We start from the raw sequence: 12,433 nt of genomic DNA, 5'->3' as shown, positions 1-12,433 counted from the left end.
TATTGGGGGGGCAGGGGGAGGAGAAAGGGAAGATTTTCATTTTCTATGTAATATTTCTGAAAGGCTTTAGTTTTATACCAAGCATGTGTTAGTTACTTTTGTGTGTGTGTGTGTGTGTTTTAAAAGTTTATATATTTTGTGCTCGCTTCGGCAGCACATATACTAAAATTGGAATGATACAGAGAAGATTAGCATGTCCCCTGCGCAAGGATGACACGCAAATTCGTGAAGCGTTCCATTTTTTTAAGCAACTTTAGCAAAGTCTCAGGATATAAAATCAATGTGCAAAAATCACAAGCATTCCTAAACACCAATAACAGACTTAAAGAGAGCCAAATAAAGAACAATCTGCCATTCACAATTGCTACAAAAAGAATAAAATACCTAGGAATACAACTTACAAGGAACGTAAGGGACCTCTTCAAGGAAAACTACAAACCACTGCTCAACAAAATAAGAGAGGACACAAACAGATGGAGAAACATTCCATGTTCATGGTTAGAAAGAATCATTATCATGAAAATGGCTATACTGCCCAATGTAATTTACAGAATCAACGCTATACCCATCAAGCTACCATTGACTTTCTTCACAGAACTGGAAAAAACCACCATGAGCTTCATATGGAACCAAAAGAGAGCCCGCATAGCCAAGTCATTTCTAAGCAAAAAGAACACAGCGGGAGGCATCACACTACTGGACTTCAAACTATACTACAAGGCTACAGTAATCAAAACAGCATGGTACTGGTACCAAAACAGAGATATAGACCAATGGAACAGAACAGAGGCATCGGGGGCAACACAACATATCTACAACCATACAATCTTTGATAAACCTGACAAAAACAAGCAATGGGGAAAGGATTCCCTGTTTAATAAATGGTGTTGGGAAAACTGGCTAGCCATGTGCAGAAAGCAGAAACTGGATCCCTTCCTGACACCTTACACTAAAATTAACTCCAGATGGATTAAAGACTTAAACATAAGACCTGACACCATAAAAACCCTAGAAGAAAATCTAGGCAAAACCATTCAGGACATAGGAGTAGGCAAGGACTTCATGACCAAAACACCAAAAGCATTGGCAACAAAAGCCAAAATAGACAAATGGGACTTAATCAAACTCCACAGCTTCTGCACGGCAAAAGAAACAGTCTCTAGAGTGAATTGGCAACCAACAGAATGGGAAAAAATTTTTGCAGTGTACCCATCTGACAAAGGGCTGATATCCAGAATTTGCAAAGAACTCAAACAGATCTACAGGAAAAAAACAAACAAGCCCATTCAAAAATGGGCAAAGGATATGAACAGATGCTTTACAAAAGAAGACATACATGAGGCCAACAAACATATGAAAAAATGCTCATCATCACTGGTCATTAGAGAGATGCAAATCAAAACCACATTGAGATGCCATCTCATGCCAGTTAGAATGGCGATCATTAAAAAAATCTGGAGACAACAGATGCTGGAGAGGATGTGGAGAAATAGGAGCACTTTTACACTGTTGGTGGGAGTGTAAACTAGTTCAACCATTGTAGAAGACAGTGTGGAGATTCCTCAAGGCCTTAGAAATAGAAATTCCATTTGACCCAGCAATCCCATTACTGGGTATATATCCAAAGGACTATAAATCGTTGTACTATAAGGACACATGCACATGAATGTTCATTGCAGCACTGTTTACATTAGCAAAGACCTGGAACCCACCCAAATGCCCATCGATGATAGACTGGACTGGGAAAATGTGGCACATATACACCATGGAATATTATGCAGCAATCAGAAATGATGTGTTCGTGTCCTTTGTAGGGACATGGATGAATCTGGAGAACATCATTCTCATCAAACTGACACAAGAACAGAAAACAAAATACCGCATATTCTCACTCATAGGCGGGTGATGAAAAATGAGAACACATGGACACAGGGAAGGGAGTACTACACACTGGGGTCTATTGGGGCAATAGGGGAGGGACAGCCTGGGGAGAAATGCCAAATGTGGGTGAAGGGGAGAAAGGCAGCAAAACACACTGCCATGTGTGTACCTATGCAACTATCTTGCATGTTCTGCACATGTACCCCAAAACCTAAAATGCAATTAAAAAAAAGTTTATATATTTTTAGTTTAAATATATACTAGTGAGCCGAGTACAGTGGCTCACATCTGTAATCCCAGCACTTTGGGAGGACAAGGAGGTCAGAAGTTCGAGAACAGCCTGGCCAACATGGGGAAACTCGATCTCTACTAAAAATGCAAAAATTAGCTGGGCAAGGTGGTGCATGCTTATAGTCCCTGCTACTTAGGAGGCTGAGCTAGAATAATCACTTGAACCTAGGAAGCAGTGGTTGCAGTGAGCCGAGATCGCGCCATTGCACTCCAGGCTAGGTGACAGAGCCAGACTCCATCCCAAAAGACAAACAAACAAAAAATAGCCCAAAGCTGGGATGGCATACTATGGCCCACAGGCCAAATCCAGCATACAGCAAATTAAAAATCGTTTTCAAAATTTTTAACGGTTAAAAAGACAAAAGGTGAATATTTTGTGACACATGAAAATTATATAAAACTAATTTCAGTGTCCATAAATAAAGTCTTATTGGAACACAGCTATACCCTTTTGTTAATGGATTGCCTACGGCTGCTTTCATGGCAGAGTGGTGAAAAAAACCTCATGCCCCTCAAAGCCTAAAATATTACTATCAGGCCAATTCTTGATGTAAGCATGGCAAGCGAAACAAAAGTGTCAATACCTCTTTAAACTGTAATAGCTAGTAGAGAAACTGAAATGTCTGTGTTATTAACATACAAAAAACAATTTCTTGAAACAAACTTTATCACCTCTACAAACCTTATTTGTCCTTCAAGATTAGCATTTCCTGGCTTTGTCCAAGCCTGCCCCACTGCCACACGCCTTCTAACTCAGTATGTAGCATCCTATGGGTAGCTTCCATTTAGCCATTATCTCACACCATTACTGCTCCTCTACTAGACCTTAGCTCTTTAAGGGCAGGGACAAGAATGCATTTATATTCATAACCCCAACACCTAGAAGGGTTCCCAGCATATAGCAGATGTTCCAAAAAATACTAATAAGTAAATAACTGAAATAAAAAGAAAAACAAATGGAAACATTTCAAGATAAATTATACTTTAATAATAGAAAAGATCAGCAAAATGAAAACAAATGACATGAGTTCCAAAAACAGAGGTCATTTGTAAGTTATTTATAATACAAGTATTTAAGATTCCATTCAAGAGTTATGCAACTTAAATATGGAATGCTTTAAAATAATATTATATTTCAAACTCTTGTGAAATTTATAAATTTTTATTCTAAAATTTGTTCCAGATACAACTTTTTAATAGCCAAAAGTTAATCTGTATTTCAGTGAGTAGCACAATGCCTGACAGGTGGTAAACTCATCCATCTATTCAAAAAATATTCATGAGCCAGGGCCTCTGATAGGTGCTAGGCCCTGAGGAGGCTAGGGTGACACAGAGTAGACATCAGTGCTTCCTAAGGTAGGAGGACCAGGGTTAATCCCCCTCAGGCTGGCTAAGGACAGCAAATGGCTCTACCCTAAGAGCAGGAGTAAACTAGAAGGACAGGCTCTCATCAGAACTACAAGTCAGATTTGAATCATCTCAATTACTAAGTTGGATTGAGATAATCCTATTACCTGGAAGAATGGAAGAAACAAACATAAATCATATCTAGAGCAAGACAGCATTATGTTAAGGCTCTCTAATTCTACACACAATTTTGTAAATATAACGTCAAGGTTGCATATACATACATATATACAAATAAGTAACCAGGCATATGAAGAAATAACATTGAAGAAAAACAAAAACAAGAAAAAGAGAGATACTACATGGGAGCTACAGGTGTTGGAATTCACAGTCATGGCCTTTAAAATAAAAATGCCAATTATATGGAAAGAAAGATAAATTATAGAACTAAAAAATAAAGAACTCGATGGGTTTTAATAGCACATTAGAAACAATTAAAGAGTGAATAATAGATTTGGAAGATAGATTAGAAGAAAATACCCCGAATGAGGCACAGAGAGACAAAAGGTTGGAAAATATGTAACATAAGGGTTAGATATAAAGGGGATTTAGTAAGAAGTTCTAAAGTTAAAAATGTACAGGAGGGGACTCCAATTTCCCACCTGCTAGGTAAAAAGCTTGGAAGTCATTACTTCCATCCTTGCAAAAAAAAAAAAAAAAAAAAACTTAAGCAAACTAAAAATCAACAACTCTCCTTAGGTCCATAGAGAGTTGAGCTCATAGGGCAAATGGCCCATATTTGGGCTTTGAGAAAAAAAGAAGATATGGAGAATGGAGCAGAAATTACATTTAAAGAGATAACAGCTGAGAATTTGCCAAAATCAACAAAAGACAGAAAGCAACAAATTCAGAAAGCCCTACCAACCCCAAGTGGCTTACATAAAACACACCAAACCTAGATAATAAGTGCAGAAAACGTGTTTGATAAATTCAATACTCACTCATAATAAAAAGTGTCAGCAAACTTAGGAAAGAAAGAGAACATCCTTAATTTGATAAAGGACAAAGGATAGCCCCCCAAAACCAGATTCATACTAAGTAAAGAAATGTTGAAAGCCTTGAGTCCAAGATCAGGAACAAGAAAAAGAATTAATGATCACTGCTTCTAACCAATATATCCTGGAGGTCCTTATCAATGAAAAAGAAAGTGTTAAACCAGTAAAAAAAAATCTAATTATTTGCAAAAGACATACTGTATACACAGAAACATCCTTTGCAAAAAAAAAAGCTATTAGATAAGTTACTGGAATAACTAAGTGAATTCAGTACTATTACTGGATTAAAGGTTAACTCATAAAAACAACCATATTTCAAAAGGACACATAAAGCACTCAACATTGATAAACTGCACTGCTTTAACAACTTTGCTTTTTCCCAGAAAACATACGAGAGTTAAAAGGCAAAGATCAACTGGAGAAAATACTTTCAACACACACAAAACAAAAAAGTCATCCAGAATTGTGAAAAATATGCAATGCGAAGAAAACAACACAAAAATGTACAAGAGGAGACTCCAATTTTCTGTCTGATGTGTAAACATCTTGGAAGTCATTACTTCTATCCTCACAAGAAAAAAGTTGAGCAAACTGAAAATCAACAGCTCTCCTTAGATCCATCTGACAGCTAAGTCACAAGACATATAGTCACACTGAAAATTGGAAAGACAGCTGGATACAAAAAATAACAGCTTACCAGGAGCAAAAGCCACTGTTAGAGTTTGGTAGGAACACACAGAGTAATTGATTAATTGCTAGAGACTAAACTGTGGACTAGCTTGTGAGATAAAAACTCCTAAAGGTCCAGCCTTAGGGGAACACAATATTTTTGTGCATTGACCTCCCGAAGCCCCAACAGGATCTCGGCTTGAATATAGGGGGAGAAGCATAGGAAGCAACTATGCTTCTGGCAGGAAAAAGTAACTACTGTGAAATAAGCCTAGAGTACTCTGTATTCATTAATAGTGGCCTGCAATCAAGGAAAATTATTTTGCCAGGGCCTAAGCAACTTGGGTTTTGCTAGAGCCTAACTGAAGTAGGGGCAGGACTGTGACCAATTCCAGCCCCCTCTAACTTTCTTATGCCACCCAGAAAGGTAAAAAGCACATGTGATGGTCACTGCCCAAAGACACAGGCTTGGTAAATTACTGAGACCTAGTCATAAGATTAGAGACTGCTTCCCTTCCCCACAAACTTCACCACTACATCAATAGGCCTCCTGAATTATGATCAGGGATTTCAGCTGGAGGAACTACAAGCCTCAGGTTCTAGTTAAGAAGTCTCTAAGGGCCGGGCTCAGTGGCTCATGCCTGTAATCCCAGCAATTTGGGAGGCCGAGGCAGGTGGATCCTGAGGTCAAGAAATCGAGACCATCCTGGTCAACATGGTGAAACCCCGTCTCTACTAAAAATACAAAAAATTAGCTGGGCATGGTGGCGCATGCCTGTAATCCCAGCTACTCAGGAGGCTGAGGCAGGAGAATTGCCTGAACCCAGGAGGCGGAGCTTGCGGTGAGCTGAGATCGCGCCATTGTACTCCAGCCTGGGTAACAAGAGCAAAATTGTGACTCAAAAAAAAAAAAAAAGTCTCTAGGGAAATCCAAAGATGACACGAAAGATAAAAACAAGGACACTAGAAGACAGTTTAGCCAGTGACATTGTAGCTAAAAACAGTAAATATAGCATAACTCCTAGCCAGATAAATATAAAACCTCATACTAAAAGCCTACTTACCTCAGTTACTTTTACGCAGCACATCATGTTTAGCTTTCAACAAAAAAATCAAAAGGCAAGCTAAAAGGCAAGAAAAACAGTCTGAAGGGACAAGGCTACCATAAGAACCAGGCTCAGATACAGCAGAGACTTTGGAATTATCAGACAAAAAATTTAAAATATCTAAAATTAAATTCTGAGGGTTCTAACGAAAAAAGTAGACAACATGCAAGAACAGATGAGGAATGTAAGCAGAGAGATGGAAACTCTAAGACAGAAAAAGGAAATAATAGAAATCAAAAATACTGTTAACAGAAACAAAAAAGGCTTTGATGGGCTCATCAGCAGACTGGACACAGCAAAGACATATCTTGAAAATACGTCAATAGAAACTTCCTAAAGTAAAAAATATAAAACAAAAAAAAAGAATATATAAGAAATGTAGGACAATTGTAAGAGGTTTAACATATGTATAATGAGAATATCAGAAGTAGAAAGAAAAAAATAAACAGAAGAAATATTTTAAGTAAAAATAACTCAGAATTTTCCAGAATTAATGACAGACATCAAACCACAGATCCAGGAAGTTCAGAGAACACCAAGCAGTATAAATATTTTAAAAATCTACACCTAGACATATGACATTCAAAGTGCAGAAAACAAACAACAAAGGGAAAACCTTTTTAAAAGGCAAGGAAAAAAAATACTTTGCATAGGAAAACCTAAACTATAACTGACAAGTTGCTGGAGGTTTAATGTGGACAAGGTTGACCAGAGAGGATATTGAGGGCAGTGAAACTACTGTGTATGAGAATGCAATAATGGATACATGTCATTTCATATTTGTGAAGATCCACAGAATGTAAAACACAGTGAACCCTAATGTAAACTATAGACTATTAGTTAAGAATGCAATATTGGTTCATCAGTTGTAACAAATGTACTACACTAATGCAAGATGCTAATGAGAGGAGAAACTAAATGCAGTTGGCATGAGCGGGTATATAGAAACTCTATTTTTCACTCAATTCTTTTGTAAATCTAAAACTGATACCAAAAAAATAAAGTCTACACATTCAAAAAATTTTAACTGGGGCCAGGTGCAGTGGCTCACACCTATACATCAGCATTTTGGGAGGCCAATATGAGAGGATCACTTGAGCTCAAGAGTTAGAGGCCAGCAAGGGGAACACAGTGACACTTTGTCTCTATTAAAAGTGAAAAAATTTGGCTGGGCATGGTGTCTCACACCCGTAATCCCAGTACTTTGGGAGGCTGAGGCACGTGTGTCACTCGAAGTCAAAAGTTTTAGACCAGCCTGGCCAATATGGTGAAACCCCATCTCTATTAAAAACACAAAAATTAGCCAGGCGTGGTGGTGCACACCTATAATCCCAACTACTTGAGAGGCTGAGGCAGGAGAATCACTTGAAACCAGGAAGCAGAGGTTGCAGTGAGCCAAGATCATACCAATGCACTCCAACCTGGGTGACAGAGTGAGACTCCATCTCAATCAATAAAATAAATAAAAGTGAAAAAATTAGCCGGGCATGGTGGCACACACCTGTAGTCCCAGTTACTCAGAAGGCTGGGGCAGGAAGCTCACTTGAGCCCATGAGTTTGAAGCTATAATGAGCTCAATCATGCCACTGCTTCCCAGCCTGGGTGACAGAGCAAGAATCTGTCACAAAATTAAAAAGAAATTTTTTTTTCTTTTTTTGAGACAGAGTTTCACTCTTTTTACCCAGGCTGGAGTACAATGGCACAATCTCGGCTCACCACAACCTCTGCCTCCTGGGTTCAAGCAATTCTCCTGCCTTAGCTTCCCAAGTAGCTGGGACTACAGGCATGCACCACCATGCCCAGCTAATTTTTGTATTTTTAGTAGAGACAGGGTTTCACCATGTTGACCACGATGGTCTCGATTTCTTGACCTCGTGATCTACCCGCCTCGGCCTCCCAAAGTGCTGGGATTACAGGCATGAGCCACTACGCCTGGCCTAAAACAAAAATTTTTTTAACAGCAAAAGATCTGAACAGACACCTCATCAAAGATATACTGATGATAAATAAGCAAATGAAAATATGCTCTGTATCACATGTCATTAAGGAATTGTAAACAATGAATATTACTACATACCTATTAAAGCATAAGATACTATTACACACCTGTTAGAATGGCTAAAATACAAAGATACTACTACACATCTATTAGAATGGCTAAATTGGTTGTCCAAATTTGACATCAAATGTTGATGAGGATATGGAGCAAGAGAATCTCTCCACTGTTGGAAATGCAAAATGATACAGCTACTTTGGAGGATAGTAGATAGTTTCCTATAAAACTAAATGCAGTCTTATCATATGATCCAATAATCATACACCTATTTACACAAATGAATTGAAGATTTATGCCTAAATGAAAACCTGCACACAAAATTGTATAGCAGTTTTATTTATAATTGCCAAAAACTGGAAGCAACCCAGATGTTTTTCAATAGGTAACTGGAGAGACTGGGCACAGAGGCTCATGCTTATAATCCCAGCACTTTGGGAGGCCAAGGCAGGCAGATCACTTAAGGTCAGGAGCTTGAGACCAGGCTGGCCAGTATGATGAAACCCATCTCTACTAAAAATACAAAAATTAGCTGGGCGTGGTGGCAGGCACCTGTAATCTCAGCTACTTGGGAGGCTGAAGCAGGAAAATCGCCTGAACCTGGGAGGTAGAGGTTGCAGTGAGCTGAGATCATGCCACTGCACTCCAGTTTGGGTGACAGAATGAGACTCCATCTCAAAAAAAAAAGAAAAGAAAAGAAAAAAGAAATAGGTGATTGGATAAACAAACTGTGGCACATTCAGATAATGGAGTATTATTAGGTGATAAAACAAAATGAGCTATCAAGGCACAAAAATACATGGAGAAGCCCTACATGCATATTGCTAAGTGAAAGAAGCCAGTCTGTAAAGTCTACATACTATATGATTAAAAACCATATGATATTCTGGAAAATACAAAACTAAATAGACAATAAAAATATCAGTGTTCACAGGTACAATGAGAGAGATTAAAAAAAAAATCACTGTTACCCTGGGTTCAGAAAGAGATGTGAGTTAAGTGAAGCATAGTTTTCAGGGCAGTGAAAGTGTGGTGTATCATAGTACTGTAACAGTAGATACATTACATTAATAACAATGTTTCCATATTGGTTCATTAATTGCAACAAATGTACCACCTTAACAGCAAGATGCTAATAACAGCAAAAACTGGTGGGGAGCAAGAGTATATGGAAACTATCTATATTTACAGCTGAATGTTTCTGTAAAAACCATTCTAAAATTAAAGTGTATTAGGTTTTTAGAAAACAAAGAACTGAGGTACTCCACAAAAGAATATATAAAGGTCAGTAAATATGTGAAAATATATCAACTTTGTTAGTAAACAGAGTAATACAAATTAAGGCCACAATGCAATGAGAAGTGTGAGTTTTCCTATACTGTTCCTTTTTCAAGATTGTTTTGCTAATCAGGGTTCCTCAAATTTCTATGTGAATTTTAAAATCAGCTTGTCTGCTACCAAAAAAAAAAAATGTAGCAGAAATTTTGGTAGAAATTGTTTTGTACCTGTAGATAAATTTCAAAAGTACTACAGTCTTCACAGTATTAAATATTCCAATCCATGTATATAGAATGTCTTTCCATTTATTCAGGCATTCATTAACTGCATTCGACAATGTTTTGTACTTTTCAGAGTATATGTTTTGTAATTAAGTTTATTTATACATATTTTATTATTTCTGATGTTTTTGTAAATGAAATTGTTTTCTTTTCACCTTTTCTCTGAGAGACGGTGGCTCACTCTGTCACCTAGGCTAGAGTGTTAAGGTGTGATCTCAGCTCACTGCAACCTCCGCCTCCCAGGTTCAAGTGATTCTCCTGCCTCAGCCTCTAGCATAGCTGGGATTACAGGAGTCCACCACCATGCATGGCTATTTTTATGTTTTTAGTAGTGACGGGGTTTCACCATGTTGGCCAGGTTGGTCTCAAACTCCTGACCTCAGGTGATCCACCTGTCTTGGCCTCCCAAAGTGCTAGGATTACAGGCATGAGCCATTGCTTCCCGCTGAAATTATTTTCTTAATTTCATTTTTGAATTGTTCATTGCTAGTATATAGAAACAAGATTAATTTTTAGCTGTGTGAGGTAGCTCACACCTATAATCCCAGTACTTTGGGAGGCTGTGGTGGGAGGATTACTTGAGCTCAGAAGTTCAAAACTAACTAGAACAAAATAGACTTTGTTTCTACAAAAAATTTAAAAATTAACTGGGGCCAGGCACAGTGACTCATGCCTGTAATCCCAGCACTTTGGGAGGCCGAGGTGGGTGGATCACGAGGTCAAGAGATCGAGACCATCCTGGTCAACAAGGTGAAACCCTGTCTCTACTAAAAATACAAAGATTAGCTGGGCATGGTGGTGCGTGCCTGTAGTTCCAGCTACTCGAGAGGCTGAAGCAGGAGAATTGCTTGAACCCAGGAGGCGGAGGTTGCGGTGAGCCGAGATCGCACCATTGCACTCCAGCCTGAGTAACAACAGCGAAACTCTGTCTCAAAAAAAAAAAGATATATAATCCTTTCTATATGTTGCTGGATTTGACTTGCTAATATTTTGTTAAAGAGAGTGTGTGTGTGTGTGTGTGTGTGTGTGTGTGTGTGTGGTTTTCCAGAGACAGGGTCTTGCTCTGTCATGCACGCTGGAGTGCAGTGGTGGTGTGATACCAAATCATTTCTGTCTCAAACTACTGGGCTCAAAGAATCCTGCCACCCAGTCTCCCAAGTACCTAGGACTACAGGTATGTACCGCTATGTCCAGCTAATTTTTAAATTTTTAATTTTTTGGAGAGACAGTGTCTTGCTATATTGCCCAGGCTGGTCTCAAACTCCTAAGCTCAAGCAATCCTCTAGCCTTAGCCTCCCAAAGTGCTGGGATTATAGGCATGAGCCACCACATCAGACTTGTTGATGATTTCTACATCTGTATTCATAAGAAATATTGGTCTAAAGGTTTTTTTTATTGTGACATCTTTGTTTGGTTATCAGGGTAACACTGGCCTAAAAGAATGAGCTGGGAAGTACTTCTCACTCCAATAATGGAAGTATAATCCATTACTGAAAGTGGGGTATTAAAGTCTCTAACTACTACTATTCAATTGTCTATTTTCAGCTAATCTTCTATTTTTTGGAAGAATTTATGAAAGGATTGTGCTAATTCTTCTTTAAACTTTTGTCAGAATTAACTAGTAAAGCCATCGAGCTCTGGGCTTTTCTATGTGGGAATTTATTATTTATTAATTCAATCTCTTTACTTGTTATAGATTTATTCAGATTATTTCTTCTTTTATTTCTAGTATTTGTATATTTCTAGGAAATTTTTCATTTTATCTTGGCTTTCAAATTTGTTGGTATGAACTTAATGCTTTTTATTTCTGTGAGGTCAGTATTAATATCCCCTTTCATTCATAATTTTAGTTATCTGGGTCTTCTCTCTAGTTTTTTGCCAGTCTAGCTAATCTTTTCAAAGAACCAATTTTTGGTTTTACTGATTTTCTTCATTGTTTTTCTATTCTCTATTTCATTAATTCTGCTCTAATTCAATTATTTCTTTCCTTCTGCTAGTTTTAGGTTTAGTTTGCTCATCTTTTCTGTGTCATAAGGTAGAATGGTAGATTATTTACTTGACATTTTTCTTCTTTTTAAATATACTCTTCTACATGTAATATAGTCTTGCTATAAATTTCCTTCTAAGTACTTTTCTTTATCTGTATCTAATAAGTTTTGGTATGTTGTGTCTTCATTTTCATTTATCACAAAGTATTTCCTAATTTCTCTTATGATTTCTTCTAGGACCCACTGGTTATTTTTAAATGTTTTTAAATTTTCATATATTTTTTAACTTCCCAAGTTGTTTCTATTACTTTTAATTCAAAGCCTTTATGATCAGAGAGCGTACTTTGTATGATTTCAATCCCTTTAAATGTATTGAGGCTTGAAGTATACCTAGCCTATGATCTATCCTGGAGAAAGTTCCATGTACACTTCAGAAGAATGTATATTCTGTTCTTGGGTGGAGTTTTCTATAAATGTCATTAGG

The 12,433-nt window shown here is 37.7% G+C and overlaps 1 protein-coding gene and 1 non-coding gene across 17 annotated transcripts in view; one reads left to right on the top strand and one right to left on the bottom strand.

Moving 5' to 3' along the window:
* Positions 1 to 12,433, bottom strand: part of GK5 (glycerol kinase 5) — a 70,404-nt gene that overhangs the window by 29,748 nt on the left and 28,223 nt on the right. The gene's annotated exons all lie outside the window — the stretch shown is intronic.
* LOC118149101 (U6 spliceosomal RNA) lies at positions 139 to 245 on the top strand. Its single transcript, XR_004736256.1, has one exon. It is a non-coding gene; the product is annotated as a U6 spliceosomal RNA (small nuclear RNA).

The sequence above is a fragment of the Callithrix jacchus genome, chromosome 17 (assembly GCF_049354715.1).
Source record: "Callithrix jacchus isolate 240 chromosome 17, calJac240_pri, whole genome shotgun sequence".
In the NCBI taxonomy this organism is placed as follows: domain Eukaryota; kingdom Metazoa; phylum Chordata; class Mammalia; order Primates; family Cebidae; genus Callithrix; species Callithrix jacchus.
Note: the sequence above shows the minus strand (reverse complement) of the source record. Positions and strands in the feature narration are given on the sequence as shown.